The sequence below is a fragment of the Lepisosteus oculatus genome, chromosome 14 (assembly GCF_040954835.1).
Source record: "Lepisosteus oculatus isolate fLepOcu1 chromosome 14, fLepOcu1.hap2, whole genome shotgun sequence".
Lineage (NCBI taxonomy): Eukaryota > Metazoa > Chordata > Actinopteri > Semionotiformes > Lepisosteidae > Lepisosteus > Lepisosteus oculatus.
In genome coordinates, this window is record NC_090709.1 from 53,921,340 (window position 1) to 53,942,229 (window position 20,890).

Here is a 20,890-nt window from a genome sequence, read left to right on the forward strand (position 1 = left end):
CTATATCCCCGCCAACTGGTGGCACGCCGACGATGAGGGCTCTCGGCCTCAATCCGTCAACCACAAACTCTCCGGGATGAAAGAGAAGGACAGACTCTGTTCGTTAGTTTCGGGGGGGAGGGAAAAAAACAAAAGCTAAACAGATTTTTTTAAAAAATTTTTATTGATGCTTAACAAAAGAACAAAAATTACAATACAGATTAATGTCAAGGTTTATTTAGTGACCCCCCCCCATCTTACAATCATCACAGGACCTTAAAATAATACTTAATAATACAAGGTCATGCAGACGGTCTGAGGACTCAGGTGGAGATAATGTGAAAGTTTTCCACAGTCCAGTCTGGGGTCCCTTAGCTTCAGTCCAGACTGGGGTCTGGGGTCCCTCAGTTTCAGTCCAGTCCGGTCTGGGGCCCCGCAACTTCAGTCCAGTCTGGGGTCCCTCAGCTTCAGTCCAGACTGGGGTCCCTCAGCTTCAGTCCAGACTGGGGTCTGGGGTCCCTCAGCTTCAGTCCAGTCCAGTTTGGGGCCCCGCAGCTTCAGTCCAGCACAGACTGGGGTCCCTCAGCTTCGGTCCAGCACAGACTGGGGTCCCTCAGCTTCGGTCCAGTCCAGTCTGGGGCCCCTCAGCTTCAGTCCAGCACAGACTGGGGTCCCTCAGCTTCGGTCCAGCACAGACTGGGGTCCCTCAGCTTCGGTCCAGTCCAGTCTGGGGCCCCTCAGCTCCGGTCCAGTCCAGTCTGGGGTCCCTCAGCTAAAGTCCAGTCCAGTCTGGTGTCCCTCAGCTTCAGTCCAGCACAGACTGGGGTCCCTCAGCTTCGGTCCAGCACAGTCTGGGGTCCCTCAGCTTCAGTCCAGACTGGGGTCCCTCAGCTTCGGTCCAGCACAGTCTGGTGTCCCTCAGCTCCAGTCCAGTCCAGTCTGGTGTCCCTCAGCTCCGGTCCAGTGCAGTCTGGGGTCTCAGCTTCGGTCCAGCACAGTCTGGTGTCCCTCAGCTCCAGTCCAGTCCAGTCTGGTGTCCCTTGGCTCCAGTCCAGTCCAGTCTGGTGTCCCTCAGCTCCAGTCCAGTCCAGTCCAGTCCTTGGTGGGGAAGGCGACTCCGATCTTAGCTGGCACAGAACCAGGAAAGGAACCTAGAAAGAATATTGTTATTGCAGGTGTGAGGGACACAGACACAGACGTCACCATGACATCAAACAGCAAGAGGAGACTTGCTTGACTCTTCCTTGAATCACAGACACGACCGGGCGGCGCCCCCCTGTCTGCTCACCTGCACCTCCTCTTCTTCTTCTTGTCCTTCCCGGCAGCCTGCTCCTCCTCTCCCTCGCTCTTCCTCTCCTGACCTACAGTCTTCACCGCCTCCATCAGCTCGTCCTGATCATCGCTCTCCACCGACACGCAGCTCAGGGAGTTTAAAAAGACGCACCAGCGCTTCTGAAGCAGAGACAGGAGAGTCACGTTAAGAGTCGGACTGGACACTCCAGTACATGAACACTGCACTGAGAGAGAGAGAGGGGTTCATACAGACACACAACTGGAAACTCCAGTACATGAACACTGCACTGAGAGAGAGAGAGAGGGGTTCATACAGACACACTGACTGGACACTCCAGTACATGAACACTGCACTGAGAGAGAGGGGTTCATACAGACACACTGACTGGACACTGACTGGACACTGGACAAGAGTAAAGAGAGGATCAGAGCATTACCCACCTTCTAATTCTTCTGTCTCACAGGAGGTGCTGATTGGACCTCCTCCAGCTGGAGTCCGAGGAGGGAGAGAGGGGGCAGGAGAGGGACAGCACAGGGAGAGGAAGAGAGAGACAGGTGAGTCAAGTGTCCCAAGAGCACAGAGACTCTGCTGAGATCACAATCGCGGTGAGTGAGCCTGGGTGTAGCCCACTAATACTGACCCACTGGACACCACAGGACAGAGAGGAGGAGGAGTAGAGAGACACACTGCCTGGACACCACAGGACAGAGAGGAGGAGGAGAGAGTCACACTGCCTGGACACCACAGGACAGAGAGGAGGAGGAGAGAGACATACTGACTGGACACCACAGGACAGAAAGGAGGAGGAGAGAGACACACTGACTGGACACCACAGGACAGAGAGGAGGAGGAGAGAGACACTGACAGACAGGGCTGAAAGAGAGAGAGACAATGAGACCCAGGGACAGACAAGACGGCGAAACTCCACCACAGACAGGACAGGAGGCAGGGTGGGACCAGCACTGACCTTCTTCCTCTCTCCTGCCGGAGGAGCTGTCTCCACCTCCTCTTCCTCCTGCAAGTCAAGAGACAGGCTGAGAGAGAGACGGGCTGGTGGGACATCGGCGAACAGAGCTGAAGGCAGAGAGTCAGGGAGACAGGCCCAGCTGGGACAACGCAGGACAGACAGAAAGACAGACAGAAAGGAAGGAGAGAGAGACAGAGATGAAGGCACAGAAAGACAGCGGGCAAAGAGAAAGATTGAGATTGAGGGACAAACAAACCGAGAGAGAGAGAGGAAGGAGAGAGAGAGAGAGAGACAGATCGAGGGACAGACAGACTGACAGACGGGGCTGAAAGAGAGAGACAGAGAGGCAGGGACAGACAGACAGCAGGGCGAGAGAGAGACAGAGATCGAGGGACAATAATTTGGTTTCGAAATTTATTCTGAAAATATACAATCATTCACTCCTGAAAAATATCGAGTTCAAATTATACATTATGTACAATATTGTAATCAACATATGGCTAATCATCAAAAATAAAAATAAAAAACTGTACTGGGGGACACAGCTGGCTGTGCTGCTCTGGACAGAACACACTGAGGTCCAGTTTCCACCTCCTGCAGGATCAAACGGCACCTCAACTGGCTCTCCAGTGAACAGAGGGACAGACAGAGAGGCTTCAGGCTGCAGGGTGACAGTGTCTCTGTGAGCTGAAAGACGATCAGGACAGAGGATGATATAAGAACACACTCTGTCAAGAATATAGAGCCCTCTAGTGACCCTACTGTAGACCTGCTTACCACCCACAGTGACGATCACAGTGCTGATACTGCTTCCCTTAAGGTCTCTCTCTGTGTAGTTGCCCTGATCAGCTGGAGTGAGGGAGCGGAGTGTCAGAGAGCTGTTCTGCACTGACACTCACTGTTCGTACCTGGGGCCAGGGAGCCCTGCGCTGCTCAGTAAGACTATACGAGACTGGACAGATCCTGCAGGATCAAACAGCACCTCCACTGGACCAGCAGTGTGGAGAGGGAGAGAGAGAGAGGCACCAGGCTGCAGGCTATGGACTTCCGAGTGAGCTGAAAAGGGACAGGTAGAAACATGTTGAATATTTAGTTTTACAACAATACCTTGAGTTTGGACTGCGATCAGCTTCATTTTGTATTTCAGCTGTGAAAATGCAATTTCAAAAATGCTCGCCCCAGTCATGTTAGGTTCAAGTTACAGTTGCATCACAACTCAATACATTTGCAATTCACTTCAAATGTTGTTTTTGTTTGATCCAGTCTGTCCTCACCTAAAGGAGATACTTACTTTTAACACCTTTTATTTCTTTTGGGAGGTTAACTGGCTTCTGAGATAATTGTTCCTGGTGTTTGTGCTGTGTATGCCTTGCAATGGAGGGGTGAGAAAAAATTGACTTATTACATTATAATGAATAATAATTGCTTACACTTATATAGTGCTTTTCTGGACACTCCACTCAAAGCACTTTCCAGGACATGGGGACTCCCCTCCACCACCACCAATGTGCAGCATCCACCTGGATGATGCGACGGCAGCCATAGTGCACCAGAACGCTCCCCACACACCAGCTATCAGTGGGGAGGAGAGCAGAGTAATGAAGCCAATTCATAAATGGGGGTTATTAGGAGGCCATGATTGGTAAGGGCCAATGGCCTTTTTGGAAATTTGGCCAGGACACCGGGGTTACACCCCTACTCTTTTCGAGAAACACCCTGGGATTTTTAATGACCACAGAGAGTCAGGACCTCGGTTTTACGTCTCATCCGAAGGACGGCGCCAGTTTACAGTCCAGTGTCCACATCACTAGACTGGGGCATTAGGACCCACACAGACCGCAGGGTGAGCACCCCCTGCTGGCCCCATTAACACCTCTTCCAGCAGCCACCTTAGTTATTATTGTCGAGAAAGAAAGAATATTAGGAACATGAAAAGGCTGAATGTCTTAAATGCATTTTTTATACTGAAACAGAGAGGCACACACACGTCATTACAAACACACACCCGCACAGAGACGTCCTCAAGCGCCTTGTTCACAATTATGGGCTCCAACAGGAACAAAAAACGCCAGCCTGACAACTCGAGCATTCAAACCAAGAACCCAAACGTTGGCAGCCTGTGCAGAAAAGCATAAAGAACCACAAGCCTTCTCTTTTGGGAGGAAAAGCACACAGTCCCTCCCTCACACTCCTGATTTCCTTAAATAGCTCATTCTTCATCTCTGGCTCCTACATACAGTATAGCAGCACTCAGTCTGCTTTGAATAAGTCATAAGTCCAAGATTTGTTTTATCTGTTCCTCTTGTCTAGGCCTAGAGCTGCTTTTCATAAAAGAGCTGTTTGCATAAATAGCTAGGGTTACAGCTGAAGACACCAGCTTCATCCCCCAGTGTGTTATACGTCGGGAGCAAGAGAAGAGGGCCAGGCCGTGCCTTTTCATAGATTTTTCTTCTGAAAAGTCGGGTTCTCGGAGGCAGATTTAGCCCCTCATGCATTGTAGAGATAGACAGGCGCTCACAGCTAGAGAGATAGACACAGTTAGAGCTGCACCTTCACACAGAGTCAGACCCGTACAGAGACGTCCTCTTGTTTAAACAAATACACAAACCTGATGGTGCTCACAATGATCCAGACACACACACACACACACACACACACACACACACACACGTGACATCAGCAGTCACTCTCGCACACTGGACCCCAGCTCAGTCCTCACCTCCAGCTCCTGTGAACCGCTTCGAACAAACTGCATGAAGAAAATTAGGTTGCGTTCCGGTAGCAGGCCATCCTGGGCACCAGTGTGAGTTACACACTCATTTGTAAAAGCCCTTCCGCATCGTCGGGAGTGCTTCACAGTGCTGGACCTGGGGTGTGGGTGCTGTCTGTGTGGAGTTTGCATGTTCTCTCCCTGGTCTGTGGGGGTTTCCTCCAGGTGCTCCAGTTTCCACCCACAGTCTAGGGACAGGCTGCCACTTTCACTGGGCAGTGCACCGTCGCCGTGGCAGCATGGTGGGTCGGATCTGATTTCAGTCTTTATTCCCTTTTTTAGAGATCCTGTAACCAGGACCTGTTCACTGCCACGATGGACAGGGAAGCACGTCATCACTGGACATCCTCTTACCTCCTGTGGCAAAGGGCAGCTGATGAAGCTTTGTGCTCGCCGGATCATGGCAATCGCCACTCCATCCTGATCCTGGCTCAGCACAGGGCACCTGGGTTCACTCCCTTCAGACTAAAGAGACTCAGTTTCTTCAATCTGTCAGTGTGAGACACTCCCTTCAGACTAAAGAGACTCAGTTCCTCCGGCCTGTCAGTGTGAGACACTCCCTTCAGACTAAAGAGACTCAGTTTCTTCAATCTGTCGGTGTGGGATGCCTACACCAGCTTCGAACGCCTGTACACAATACCGCGGACCGCCTGCCAGACCAAATTCTGGGCTTGCAGCAAACCACCCATTACATACACCGGTGTCTTCCCCGGGCCAGAGGAATTCAGGAACTCACGTTTACTCCGTCATCTCAGGCGATTCTCGCAGGGAGCAGAGATTTCCCAATCAATCAGAGAGAGTCGGGACTTTTTTTTTTTTAAAAAAGAGGAGTCCTTACCTCTTAGTAATGTGAGCGCTGACCGTCTCTCCTGCTGATGGGAAGTTCTGCGCCTTCTGGAGCATCCGCCGACTACGCCAAATTTGTTGTAACAGAAAGAATAAGGTTCTGGATCCCGAGATGAAGTAAAACAGATGAGTGTATTGCATGCAAGGAACAATAAAGCCGAAGTCTTGTTTCCCACAAGAAACAACAAAACCGAAGTATTGTTCGATGTGCCGGTACAAACTTTTAGGTTATATAGTCCTTCCTTGCTGCTTCAGACGTCATTCGGTGTTATGGTAAGGGGGGGGTCATGGTATTTGGCCAGTTAAGAGACCCTGGCCAAATGGTCAGTTTAAGATTATGCCCCCTCGCATCTGGAATCCTTATCAGTTAACCCCCTTTCCTGCCATAAACCCCTGTTGCTGCTAGGCGGCGCAGTCGTCGTGCACAAAGAATGCTTTGAAAAGCGTCAAAGGCAAGTCATTCCGAGTTGGTCGTTTGTGTTTTCCGTTCAGACGCGAAATGCTGACATGATCTCTCGGCTCCTCGGTTGTCATTTCTGCTCCGTAAAGGGATCACAGCACGCGTCGGCTTCCAGCATGCTGGGTCGGGACACGATGCCGGGGGTTGGAGAGAGCGATGTCTTCCTCGTTAGTATAGTGGCAAGTATCCCCGCCTGTCACGCGGGAGACCGGGGTTCGATTCCCCGACGGGGAGTAGCTTTTCTTTCACCTCCTTAGAGAAATGACTGCCTTTCACTTCTCTGTTTTCTTTCACAGCGTCGTGCACCTTTTCATTGCTCTCGCTTTCAGAGCCTCCGCACGGCACACGACTCGACATCAGGAAGCACATTGAAGTGAAAGCAGGAAGCGCTGCGACATGCACTGTGCAGATCCCGCCACACTAAGAGGTGAGTGGGTCTGTTCGATGCACAAAGAACGCTTTGAGAAGCGTCAAAGGCAAGTCATTCCGAGTTGGTCGTTTGTGTTTTCCGTTCAGACGCGAAATGCTGACATGATCTCTCGGCTCCTCGGTTGTCATTTCTGCTCCGTAAAGGAATCACAGCACGCGTCGGCTTCCAGCATGCTGGGTCGGGACACGATGCTGGGGGTTGGCGAGAGCGATGTCTTCCTCGTTAGTATAGGACCTGTCACCTGTCCCCACCTGTCACGCGGGAGACTGGGGTGCATCAGGACGCGCCTTGAAGTGAAAGCAGGATGCGCTGTGACATGCACTGTGCAGATCCCGCCACACTAAGAGGTGGGTCCAGTGGGTCTGTTCGATCACAGCGCTAGGCGAATCCCCAATCCCCTTTTGTGCCTGGCGACAACAGATGCCTGTTTCCGCCCAGTTTCGAACCGGGGACTTTTCGCGTGTGAGGCGAACGTGATAACCACTACACTACGGAAACGGTGGTAAGACGTGCCCAGCGGCCCAGCGCTGAGCTTCGCCAATGCGATTTAGCTGCTTCCAGTTCCTTTATTGGAGTGCGCTGATGGACTGTGCTCTCTCTCCAGAGACCAGCACGCCTGTCATGGACGGAGCAGGAAAGGCGGCGCCACATTCTACAGCCCTCTCCACGCAATCGACGAAATCGGGCTACTGAAGTGGAGAAAATCGCCTCTCCAGAAAGTGCAAATATCATCTTGGAGACTATAAATCCTATTGCCGAAGGTCAGCCCTGTCTACCAGAGTAACCCTCCCACAGCGATGATCAGCTCGTCTCACACGCGAGAAGTTTCGGTTGGAAACAAGCGCCCCCTCTTCTCGCACGTTTTGCACGTTCGAGTAGTTTTAATGCGGCTCTTTCGTACACGGTGCTGATCTTTTGGAAAGCAGGAGGCAAAACCGAGTCGAACCGCCTGGGTGAAAACCAGGAACCCTAACCGCTAGACTATATGGCAGCGAACAACCATGCTGTTCCCGGCATCATGCAAGCAAACTACATAACTATGAGAAAACACGCAAGAGAGTTGTCACTCAGAGTGTCGAAGGGTCGATGTATACTGGGGCTCAGTTGAAATCCAACGTCAGGACTTTTCCGAATTATGTCACACGAAGAGAGCACAGCCCTTTCCGCCCTGCCGCGTGTGTCTTGGTAACTCGCTGTGATCGTATAGTGGTCAGTACTTTGCGTTGTGGCCGCAACAACCCCGGTTCGAATCCGGGTCACGGCAGAATAGGGGCGTCTGCTTTTACTACTCGCACGAATGAAGGCAAAAAAAAGCCAATCGACGTGAACGAACGGCGCTTTACAGAGGAGTACTGCCTGACTGGATCGTTGATGAACGACAGAGGCCACTCCGACCTCTTCTCGGTTTTCTTCAATGACTTACTAAGGATCTTCTTCACATTCGCCCATGCAGGGGAAGCCAGTTACACCAAAGCAAACGCAGGAAAGTGCATTTCAAGCAGAGACCAGGAGGGACTTGTTTACACCGAGAGTGGGCGGAGAATGGAACAATGCGCCCAGCCCTGTTGCTGGAGCCGATTCTTGATGAGCTCTTGGGCTCACTAAGAGGCCCCCGCTGGATGCTAATCTTTCTGTTGTTCTTGCAGGTCCTGCGCTGCTTTTGAGCCGACAGAGCTCGTCCTGGTCTGTCGGCACAGCCCAATTGCAAATGATCGGCTCCGCGTACAGAAGGAACGTGCGTTTGGTACAAGAGTGCACGAAGGCACCGGAAATACATTGGGAACAAATGACCGGTCGCTCAAGACCTCTGTGAAGTACAGTAGCGTGCAAAACGAGGCTCTCGAACCTGGGACCTTCCGCGTGTTAGGCGAACGTGATAGCCGCTACACTACGGAAACCTGTAGGGACCGCTGCTGGTGTCTCGCTTGCGTTTCGGGCTGAGAAAGGGACGCGTCACTTTAGGCAGGTGGCGCTGGAGAGAGGAACAAAGGGCGCGATGAAACAAAATGCCGAAACCCGGGATCGAACCAGGGACCTTTAGATCTTCAGTCTAACGCTCTCCCAACTGAGCTATTTCGGCGGTGCGCAAAGTCCACAGCCACCTGCTCCAGCCTTCCTGTGTTCTGGCATGAGCGCACCAAGAGTAGCGGGAGAGTGTTGCAGGAACGTCACTCAGAAGGAAAGCCACCCAGCTGCGCCCTCTGAGCTCTGTCCAGCGCATCTTCCTCGCATGGACTCCTGCCTGCGACGGGCAGGAAACAATTAGCAAGAACAGAACGACACCCCATGGGTGTCTCATGACCGCACCTTAGGTTGTGACACGTGCAGGTGTGAGGGGTTGCCGGGCTACTTTGGAGCAGAGCTTGGGCGGAGGGGGGGCGGGAAAGCAGACAAAGAGGTGACACCTCAAGGTCTGCACGATCACAGCTCTCCGCCGCCCCAGGCTTCCGCTCGATAAGCTACTGGACACACCCGCCCCTCCTCACACAGACCGTGGAAAAGCCCCCGAGTGGGAGGGCTCTCTCTTCCTCCCAGGAGCTCTTGGACACGACCCACAGACAGGGCGCGGGGAGCTGCCGCCTGCAAACACGGCTCCAGGCAGGACTCCACTCCGCAGGAGCCGCAGAGCAGAGCAGAGCAGAGGAGATGGGGGCAGCTTAGCTCCTGTGCAGAGACCTGAGCTGTTGTTGCTGCGGACGCTGTCTTTTCTGTTCTCGGGGTAGGACATCAGGAAGCACATTGAAGCGCTGCGACATGCACTGTACAGATCCCGCCACTACTGGGCCTGATTTCCCCGGATCGAAACCGGGCTGAAACAGGCCTGTTTCGTTTGTTGCCACGCACACTGTTTGGGGATTCGCCTAGCGCTGTGATCGAAAAGACCCACTCACCTCTTAGTGTGGCGGGATCTGCACAGTGGATGTCGCAGCGCATACTGCTTTCACTTCAATGCACGTCCTGATGTACCCCGGTCTCCCGCGTGACAGGTGGGGATACTCGCCACTATACTAACGAGGAAGACATCGCTCTTTGCTTAGTGTGCAAAACACTTACTTGCAGCATTGTGGGTGCTGTGGTTTAAATGCTATTGGTTTGTGAACAGAATACCCCTATCCCAGTGCATTGTGCCACATTAAATAAACGCACGAGAAAAAGAGATTCAGAACGCAAAGCTGTGTCAGTGTTCTGTGTAAAAAATCGGTTTGAACATCATGGGAGCTGTTTTTAATAAGCTGCTGAGTAAAGAATATTTTAATCTTCCTGCTGTCAGTAGTATTGTGCATATAGTTGACTCTTACCTGAATGAAAACAGGACGTAAAGAAAGGGTTTCAGAATTCAGACAAAGCTTTATTCGCGTGCTTACAGTCTGAGTAATTGGAGACTGCACTATTCTGTTGCCTATAGTCATATACGGGTTTTTCGCATGAAGCCGTATTGAACAGTATTTCTCGCGTTGAGATCTTGTGTATACAGCGGTCCCCCAGGTTCCAGTTAGTGCGTAATTACGCATCGATGAAAAACCGGAGGTTTAAAAAAAGATAATTAGCTCACTGATACTTTGATGTAGAGGCTGTGGAAATATCCACATGTCGTGGTCTTTAAAATGTATTTGGTTTGAAGGCGTTCTGTGCTTCCGTTGCGAAGATATGGACAAAAGAATATTCGTGATTGGTCAAAAAAATGTCATATAAACGAAAAAGTAAAGGCTGAGAAAGCATTCACAATGTATTTTATACACAAAGCAAGTATTCTTGCGATTCTAAGAGGTTTCGTGTAAACGCTACAGGCGTGCCAAAATCGTTTTCGAACTTCAAGCTAACTTTACTCCGGTCTGGTACCGTAGGTCACGTAGGTTAAAATCCCAGTCATGTTTTTTTTCCTATCTCGTGGTACATAACGTACCATTTCGGACTATCACAAAGGGCTTGATTTCGTTGAATGCATGTATTCATTTCCTTTCTGGAAAACTTGTATTTCAAGAAATTCACACAGCTTGCGAGAAATTAAATTCAATTCATGATTATCAGTGCAGAAGAAATATTACCAGCCTAACCTGAAAGTTGTGATGCGAGACACGGACCCACCATTCTGTCTGTGTGGCGCGTTCGGTTGTTCACTGAAAGGTTGGTGGTTCGAGTCCACCCAGAGACGTGTTTCTTATGTGATGCAAACATTGTCTTCGCAAAGGTCGATTGGATTTCTCAGCGAAACCTTAACCATTTTAATATTTGCAGGAAATGCGAGTGCTTAACAGGTGTCAGAATCACCGGGAAATGTCCAATTACTGTATGCCCAACATCGCAACTCCCCAGAAAACCATATTCACCCAAGAAAAAGTCGAGTCGTCATTAATACCCCCGTTGCATCCTCTGTTGAAATATTTTAAAAATACAATGCAGATTTGTTTAAGAACATGCAAGCATTGTTACATTAGCACCGTGCATTTGGACTTCGATATTTTGACATATTTACCTTAATTTTAAACATAAATACTGTACAATCTATTGTAATTTTGTTGTACTATTAAAATATGTTAGCTGAGGATGCAAAGGGGTGAAAGGGAAAGGTCAGAGGGTGTAGTAACACCAAGGTTAGGATTGGTGGAGGTGATAAGGGTGTTGATGGTTTTTCTCTGTAGAGGATTTTGAGTTTTTTTTCCTTCTCTGAAGTGAGAAACTGGAAGAGTTGGGAGTTGAGGGATCTGACGAGGTTAGTTATGTAAGGAAGTTGATGTGGAGCTGTTAGCTGTAAAAACTCCTTAATGTCTTTGATGTTGTCATCAGCGATAAACTGCACTCAGCAAAGATAAAAAGACAATTATCTTTGCTTACTGCCCTGTCTTTCTCACACCTGAAGAAGGCTCCACAGCCGAAACATTGTGATTCTTTTCTTCTCTTTTCAGCAGGAATAGTCCTTTACTTGTTCCTTTGCAGCCTACGCATGCTGACGCAGCTACTCACCCGATATCTAACATTCCTATAGTCACAACTATGAATGTCCACATTGGGTATTTTTCCGATGATTATTTATTATTATTATTTATTCTGTCATTGAAGCATATTTTATGTCATACTGAAGTGTCATAATCACTGAAAAAATATTTTTTTCATTTAGAAAGTAAGAAAATGATAAATCACTAGGAATTGCATTTAGCCTGTTCTGATCTAGATTTTCTAAATACTTTAACATGCCATGTTCACAATGTCACAACTCATAAATGAAACAGTGAATTGTTGTAATTACAAAAGTACATAGTGTCGGGACATTGAGATGTTTTGGTAATGAGGATGGAGGGACATGCAATGTTCACAGGGTCAAATTTATAAAACGCTACAGTAAAATTTCTTGTATTTCGGGATTATGAGAGCCTGTTACATTGTGTCTCACACCTCAGTGTCAGAATTTTGAGACATTTTTATAACCAGGGGTAGGTTCATAGCAATAAGCAGAAAGTGCGATCATCCTTTGCTCATCCTCGGTTAACCATATATTCTCATATGCCATGTTCTGAATGTCCCATTTAAAACTGCTATATTAAAATTAAGACTTTTTATGATCAGAAGGCAAGGTTGTGGTAAATATGCATAAAGTGCAAGTGAACTTATGTTTTGCCTTTGTCTTGTTATTGTGAGTTTTGAAAATTGGTTTTCGATTTTCTGAAATGTGTTTCACACAAAAATGCAATTTGGATAGTCACTACTTATATATTCCCCTTTACTGAGGATATGTACAGTAATCCATCCCGATTAGTACTTTTAAAAATTACTGTAGAGAGCCATCAGAAAGGGAATGAAAACTTGCATTAAACAAAATCAAGCTGCATGTAATCATCCATAGTGATACATTTTGTAAGACAAGACAAGAAGAAAGACACTGCTGGGATTTGAACGCAGAATCTCCTGTTTAATAGGAAAACACTTTAACCAAATCAGCCAAGATGCTGTCAGAGTATTAACATCATGCCTGCATCAGTGATTACAGCTGACTATCGCTGGAGGACAGTTCACTGTGAACAAGTCAGCCTGCATAATGAGGGGAAGAGACCAGCCTCTGTGATGCACTATAGAGTTACACTAACCTTCTATCCAACTGTTCTATGCTGCATTCTACCCTAATGGTAAATATTGATTTCCGTGCGTGTAATATTCATTTTTTTGTCAAATATTATCAAGCACAAATTTTGTTGTTGAAAATAAGCCTTGTGGTTTTCAATGCTGTGATCCTTTTCCCCCACTGTCACCCAAATTGATACACTGTGCTTTGACAATTCTTCAGGCGATATTGTTTAGAGGAGCTCAGTAGAATTAGTTTGCGTATATAAAGTATTTATTTTCCCTTTAATCCTTTAAAACATATTACATTTTCAAAATATTGTATCTTTCTTCCTACTAATTGTAGCGGCAATGCTTGTTAATAAGACAGAATTAAGTGTTGCTGTGCTTTCCCAAATGAGGCCCCATCTCTCTCTTCATCTCTGTGGTGCAGCCACAGAGAACCTATTCAGGCAGGCTGATTTAAAGATGTTTTCTTTTGATAAGGGACAGCTCCCAAATGGGGATGCATTTAGCTAAGTCTGGCTATCATGATCAATGGGCATCCATTGGCGCCTATCTGTCTAGGGAGTGCCAGATGGACATCTGGACTGCATTCCTAAGTGTCAGGAGTAAGTGACTCATATCTCACCTTGATCAACCAATCAGGGACTGGTAGGGCCGAGTAACCCACGTGGGTCTCTGATGCCCATGAAACTTTCATCCAATAAACGAGCTGAAGTTCCTCCAGGTAAAAACAGGCAACACAGAGCTCCAAGACTATTCTAAAGGGAATTCAAAGGAGAATTCCAGGGCTGTGAGACAATTCCAGGGCGGGACGGCCCAGGAGCAGAAAGGCTCCCAAGGGCAGAACATTCTCGCAGCGCGCCTCCTGACCATCCTGAGACTCAGCCTGGACAACCACGGAACGGCCAGTGTGTCCGAGTGCCAGAACTTTCCTTTGTTCTAAGAGTCGAGAGCGGAGGTTGCCAGAGAGTAACCAAACGATCCACCCGAGGTTAGCACCAGCAGCAGGCCTCGTGAACAGGTCGGAACTGTGGACAGCTGAATCACTATTCAGAACTATCGCTTCATCAGGAATGAACTGGTCTTCTTCCTGACCTGCTGGGACCCACAGTCATCTTTTCTCCTGTGCACAAACTTCGCTAGTTTCAGCCAAAACTAACTAGCCGGTCTTCAGAGAGCATCAGCAGCGCAACGTCGCAAGCCGCACAGCACACCCATGCACGGAGCCATTGAGCCCGCAGGAGACCTAAATCCCCAGAGATTGGATGAGTATTCCACTTCACTGCATTACTGCTCAAAAATTCAATTGTTATCCCAACCAGTTGATATCAATTTAATTCCTAAGAGTTATGTACTTGTTTTGAGTATCTAATGTAGAAGTTGTAAACAAGTTCAATTACGAAACGGTCTAAATGAATGATATACTGAACGTATGTCCTCTTGATATGTGTAACTGTAACTGAATGAATATATATCTTTTGTATTCTGATAACCTTTTCGATAAGATCTGTTAGGTTTACATGCATATTCCATATATTAATAAATGTATCCTCGTGTATTAGTACCTGTGTGTGCGTTTTTTGAGTTATATCGCATGGTTGGATTCTAAGACCATTAAAAGAATCAATTTTGTGATTTACTGCCACAATTAATAATTGTCCCAGTAAATGCCCAAACCCCTACAGACCTGGTGCCTCGTGAGAGCACACTACAACAGTGTGTGATCTCCTGTCCCAGCCTGAGGAGCAGACAGCGAGCCTGTCTCTCAATAATAATAATACAGTGCATCATTTCCTGCCCCAACCAGAGGAACAGACAGTGAGCATGTCTCTCAATAATAATAATACAGTGTGTGACCTTCCGTCCCAGCCTGAGGAACAGAGAGCCTGTCTATCAATAATAATAATACAGTGTGTGATCTCCTGTCCCAGCCTAAGGAACAGACAGTGAACCTGTCTCTCAATAATAATAATAATACAGCGTGTGACCTCCTGTCCCAGCCTGAGGAAGAGACAGTGAGCCTGTCTCTCAATGATAATAGAACAGTGTTTGATCTCCAGTCCCAGCCAGAGGAACAGACAGTGAGCCTGTATCTAAATAATAATAATACAGTGTGTGATCTCCTGTCCCAGCCTGGGGAACACTGAGCCTGTCTATCAATACTAATAATACAGTGTGTCATTTCCTGCCCCAGTCAGAGGAACAGACAGTGAGCATGTCTCTCAACAATAATATTAATAAACCGTGTGATCTCCTGTCCCAGTCTGAGGAACAGACAGTGAGCCTATCTCTCAATAATAATAATACAGAGTGTGATCTCCTGTCACAGCATGAGGAACAGACAGTGAGCCTGTCTCTCAATAATAATACAGTGGGTGATCTTCTGTCCCAGAATGGGGAAAAGAAGGTGAGCCTGTCTCTCAGTAATAATAATATAGTGTGTGATCCACTGTCCCAGCCTGAGGAACAGACAGTCAGCCCGTCTCTCAATAATAATAATACGGTGTGTGATCTCCTGTCCCAACCTGAGGAACAGACAGGAGTGAGCCAGTCTCTCAATAATAATAATACAGTGTGTGACTTCCTTTCCCAGCCTGAGGAAAAGACAGTGAGCCTGTCTCTCAATAATAATAATACAGTGTGTGAATTCCTTTCCCAGCCTGAAGAAAAGACAGTGAGCCTGTCTCTCAATAATAATAATACAGTGTGTGACTTCCTGACCCACCCTGAGGAACAGACAGTGAGCCTGTCTCTCAATAATAATAATACAGTGTGTGACCTCCCGTCCCAGCCTGAGGAACACTGAGCCTGTCTCTCAATAATAATACAATGTGTCATCTCCTGTCCCAGCCTGAGGAACAGTGAGCTTGTCTCTCAATAATAATAATAATACAGTTTTTGATCTCCTGTCCCAGCATGAGGAACACTGAGCCTGTCTCTCATTACTAATAATACAGTGTGTCATTTCCTGCCAAAGCCAGAGGAACAGACAGTGAGCATTTCTCTCAACAATAATATTAATAAACCGTGTAATCTCCTGTCCCAGTCGGAGGAACAGACAGTGAACCTATCTCTCAATAATAATAATACAGAGTGTGATCTCCTGTCCCAGCATGAGGAACAGACAGAGAGCCTGTCTCTCAATAATAATAATAATAATAAAGTGTAATCTCCTGTCCCAGCCTGAGGAACAGTGAGCCTGTCTATCAATAATAATAATACAGTGTGTGACCTCCTGTCCCAGCCTGAGGAAGAGACAGTGAGCCTGTCTCTCAATAAAAATAATACATTGTGTGATCTCCTGTCCCAGCATGAGGAACAGACAGTGAGCTTGTCTCTCAATAATAATACAGTGTGTGATCTTCTGTCCCAGTCTGGGGAATAGAAAGTGAGCCTGTCTCTCAGTTATAATAATATAGTATGTGATCCACTGTCCCAGCCTGAGGAACAGACAGTCAGCCCGTCTCTCAATAATAATAATACGGTGTGTGATCTCCTGTCCCAACCTGAGGAACAGACAGGAGTGAGCCAGTCTCTCAATAATAATAATACAGTGTGTGACTTCCTTTCCCAGCCTGAGGAAAAGACAGTGAGCCTGTCTCTCAATAATAATAATACAGTGTGTGATCTCCTGTCCCAGCCTGAGGAGCAGACAGCGAGCCTGTCTCTCAATAATAATAATACAGTGTGTCATTTCCTGCCCCAGCCAGAGGAACAGACAGTGAACATGTCTCTCAACAATAATATAAATAACCTGTGTGATCTCCTGTCCCAGCCTGTGGAACAGACAGTGAGCCTGTCTCTCAATAATAATAAAACAGTTTTTGATCTCCTGTCCCAGCCTGGGGAACAGACAGTGAGCCTGTCTCTCAATAATAATAATACAGTGTGTGATCTTCTGTCCCAGTCTGGGGAATTGAAAGTGATCCTGTCTCTCAGTAATAATAATATAGTGTGTGATCCACTGTCCCATCTTGAGGAACAGACAGGAGTGAGCCAGTCTCAATAATAATAAAGCAGATTATCATCTCCTGTCCCAGCCTAAGGAACAGTCAAGAAAGAGCAAGTCTCTCGATAATAATAATACAGTGTGTGATCTCCTGTCCAAATCTGAGGAACAGACAGTGAGCCTGTCTCTCAATAATAATAATACAGTGTGATCTACTGTCCCAGCCTGAGGAACAGTGAGCCTGTCTCTCAATAATATTAATACAATGTGTGATCTCCTGTCCCAGCGTGAGGAACAGACAGTGAGCCTGTCTCTCAATAATAATAATAATACAGTGTGTGACTTCCTGTCCTAGCCTGAGGAACAGACAGTGAGCCTGTCTCTCAATAATAATAATACAGTGTGTGACCTCCTCTCCCAGCCAGAGGAACAGTGAGCTTGTCTCTCAATAATAATAATACAGTGTGATCTCCTGTCCCAGCCTGAGGAACAGTGAGCCTGTCTCTCAATAATAAAAATACAGTGTGTGATCTCCTGTCCCAGCCTGAGGAACAGACAGTTAGCCTGTCTCTCAATAATAATAATAATACAGTGTGTGACCTCCTCTCCCAGCCTGGGGAACAGTGAGCCAGACTCTCAATAATAATAATACAGTGTGATCTCCTGTCCCAGCCTGAGGAACAGTGAGCTTGTCTCTCAATAATAATAATGCAGTGTGTGATCTCCTTTCCCAGCATTAGGAACAGACAGTGAACCTCTCTCTCAGTAATACAAATACATACAGTGAGCCTGTCTCTCAATAATAATAATTCAGTATGTCATCTCCTGTCCCACCCTGAGGAACAGTGAGCCTGTCTCTCAATAATAATAATAATAATAATAATAATAATAATAATAATAATAATAATAATAATAATAATACAGTTGTAGTGTGCTCTCACGAGGCACCAGTTCTGTAGGGTTTGGGCATTTACTGGGACAATTATTAATTGTAGCAGTAAATAATAAAATGATTCTTTTAATGGCCTTAGAATCCAACCATGCGATATAACTCAAACAACGCATACACACAGGTACTAATACACGAAGAAATATTTATTAATAAAATATTTATACATAAAATATTTATACATAAAATATGCATGTAAACCTAACAGATCTTATCGAGACGGTTATCAGAATACAAAAGGTATATATTCAATCAGTTACGAAGAGTTACATATATCAAGAGGACATACGTTCAGTATATCATTCATTTAGACCGTTTCGTAAATGAACTTGGTTATAACTTCTACATTAGATACTCAAAACAAGTACATAACTCTTAGGAATTAAATTGATATCAACTGGTTGGAATAACAATTGAATTCTCGAGCTTTGATGCAGTGCAGTTGAATGCTCATCCAATCTCTGGGGATGTAGATATCCTGCGGGCTCTCTGGCTCCGTGCCAGGCTGTGCTGTGTGGCTTGCGACGGTGCGCTGCTGATGCTCACTGACCGGCTAGTTAGTGTTGGCTTTAACTAGCAAAGTTTGTGCACAGGAGAAAAGATGATTGTGGGTCCCAGCAGGTGAGGAAGAATACCGGTTCGTTCCTGATGAAGCGCTAGTTCTGAATAGTGATTCAGCTGTCCACAGTTCTGACCTGTTCACGAGGCTTGCTGCTGGTGCTAACCTCGTGTGGATCCTCTGGTTACTCTCTGGTAACCTCCGCTCTAGACTCTTAGAATAGAGGAAAGTTCTGGCACTCTGACACACTGGCCGTTCCGTGGTTGTCCGGGCTGAGTCTCAGGATGGTCAGGAGGCGCGCTGCGAGAATGTCCTGCCCTTGGGAGCCTTTCTGCACCTGGGCTGTCCTGCCCTGGAACTGTCTCGCACCCCTGGAGTTCTCCTTTGAATAGTTCTGTGTTGCCTGTTTTTACCTGGAGGAACTTCAGCTTGTTCATTGGCTGAAAGTTTCGTTGGCATCAGAGACCCACGTGGGTTACTCGGCCCTACCAGTCCCTGATTGGTTGATCAAGGTGAGATATGAGTCACTTACTCCTGACACTTAGGAATGCAGTCCAGATGTCCATCTGGCACTCCCTAGACAGATAGGTGCCAATGGATGACCATTGATCATGATAGCCAGTCTTAGCTAAGTGCATCCCCATTTGGGAGCTGTCTCTTATCAATAGAAAACATCTTTAAATCAGCCTGCATGAATAGCTTCTCATTGGCTGCACTACATAGATGAACAGAGAGATGGGGCCTCATTTGGGAAAGCACAGCAACATATCTATAAGAAAGGTGCCATTGAGCCCTGCTCTCGCTTACGGCCACACCCCCTTGAGCAGGCCCTCTGACGTCACAGGGGCCGTGGTCAGCGTGAGAGCAGGAAGAAGGAGAGGAATAGAGCATTTGTTTGTCTCAAGTAAGACTTTGTTTTTTGTGAATTTTTGTGTTTTTTTGTGAATTTTTGGTTGATTTTTGAAGCCCTCCCCTTCAGCCTAGCGCTGTTTGGGGAGGGGAGAGACTTTTGGTTTTTTGTTGTTGCTTTTTTGTTGCTTTCTGAGTCCTGTTTGTGTTTTAATGGAAGGAAAAAACATGGAGGCAGAGAATGTTATTGTAGTGGAGGAGGAGAGTGGTGTAGGAAAGAGAAGGATGAGGAATTCGGATTGACCCCCACGGCGGGTTTTTGCAAGGGCGCATACTGTTGTGGTGGATGTGAGCGGTGTGGAGAAACCATCTGCGGGTGCTATTATCGCAGCGGTGCATGGCGTCTGTGGGGAGGGCTCTCTTTTTGCCTGCCGCCCCCAGACGCCAAAAGAGTTTGAACTGACTCTGTACTCAAAAGAACACGCGGACCCTGCCGCTGGCTGGAGCAGAAGGAGGTAGTGGTTTCCTTCCTCCACCTCCCGGCATATATCTCAGACGAGACTATCAAGGAGAAGCTGAGTAGCTGGGGGGTGAGAGTGATTTCGGACATCAGGATGCGCCACTACCCTGGGACCACCATTGCTGATGGCATGTAGCCTCGTTGCCATACAGCACCCGCTTCGCCACGGCAGAGGGGGACCAGTACTTCAGGGTGCTCCACGACCAGCAACAAAGGGTGTGTCATGTCTGCCTGGACTCGGGGCACATTGCCAAGGACTGCCCCGAGTTCCTCTGCTATGAGTGCAGACAGCCCGGCCACCGCGCCAGGAACTGCACCGCTGCCAAGTGCCCGGACTGCCTCCATGCGCTCATGAGCTGCAACTGCGAGCCGGAGCCGGAAGATCCAGCCGGAGCAGGAGCAGCTGCCCGCAACGCCGAGGGGGTTGAAGATGGACTACGAGTGGCCGCTGCAGCTGAGCATGGAGAGCTGCCAGCTGCGGCGCCCCAGGACCCCAGTGAGCCAGCAACGCCCCAGCCGGTGATGGGGGAGAGGCAGAGGGAGGCCCCTCCAATCCTGGGTACAGCGCAGCAGAAAGGAGCCGGGGACCAGCCAGCATCTCCACCAGCAGGGGCGCCCCGTTGCCCTAACAATCCTGCTGCATCCCACTCTGTGCCGCAAGAGAAGCAGAGGGAGGTTGCTCCACAACATGCGGCGGTGCAGCGTGGTGCAGCTGAGATCCTACGGGCACCACCACCACCAGAGGTGGCCCCTCAGCATACCAGTGGGCTTTTGACACCCCAGCCTGTGCAGGGAGAGAGGCAGAGGGAGGAGGCGACGGCACCAGCACCACCACCACCATCACCGTCAGCGGTTCCCCAGCTTACCAGTGAGCCAGCAGGGCCCTCTTCTGGGTCCAGGCATGAGAAGCCTGCTGGGGTCAGCAAAGGCGCTGCTGCGAGGCGTGTGACCAAGCGGCAGCGGCAACGGCGAAAAGACCCTGGCAAGGTGGACATAGGCCCAAACGAAGAGACGCTCGAGGACCCAGAGGAGCCTGAGGGGAAGCGCCCGGTTGCCCTGCAGCGGCCACAAGACACCCTGCCAGGTGAGGGAGCCTCTTCAATACTCTGGCAGGCACCGTTGGCAGAGACTGAGGAAGGGGAGTTGGATATGGTCGTGGGAGGAGAGGTAGGGGAAGTGGTGGAAGAAGGAATGGAGGATGGGTGTCTGGAGATGGATGGGGCAGGGACGGAGGAGGGGTATTACAGGGCATGAAGAT

The 20,890-nt window shown here is 48.2% G+C and overlaps 3 non-coding genes across 3 annotated transcripts; 2 read left to right on the forward strand and 1 right to left on the reverse strand.

Annotated features, from left to right (window-relative positions):
* Positions 1–6,478: 6,478 nt before the first annotated feature.
* trnad-guc (transfer RNA aspartic acid (anticodon GUC)) lies at positions 6,479–6,550 on the forward strand. Its single transcript has one exon. It is a non-coding gene; the product is annotated as a tRNA-Asp (tRNA).
* A 1,388-nt stretch (positions 6,551–7,938) lies between these two features.
* On the forward strand, positions 7,939–8,010 carry trnah-gug (transfer RNA histidin (anticodon GUG)). Its single transcript has one exon. It is a non-coding gene; the product is annotated as a tRNA-His (tRNA).
* A 743-nt stretch (positions 8,011–8,753) lies between these two features.
* Positions 8,754–8,826, reverse strand: trnaf-gaa (transfer RNA phenylalanine (anticodon GAA)). The gene has a single exon. It is a non-coding gene; the product is annotated as a tRNA-Phe (tRNA).
* Between the last annotated feature and the right edge of the window lie 12,064 nt (positions 8,827–20,890).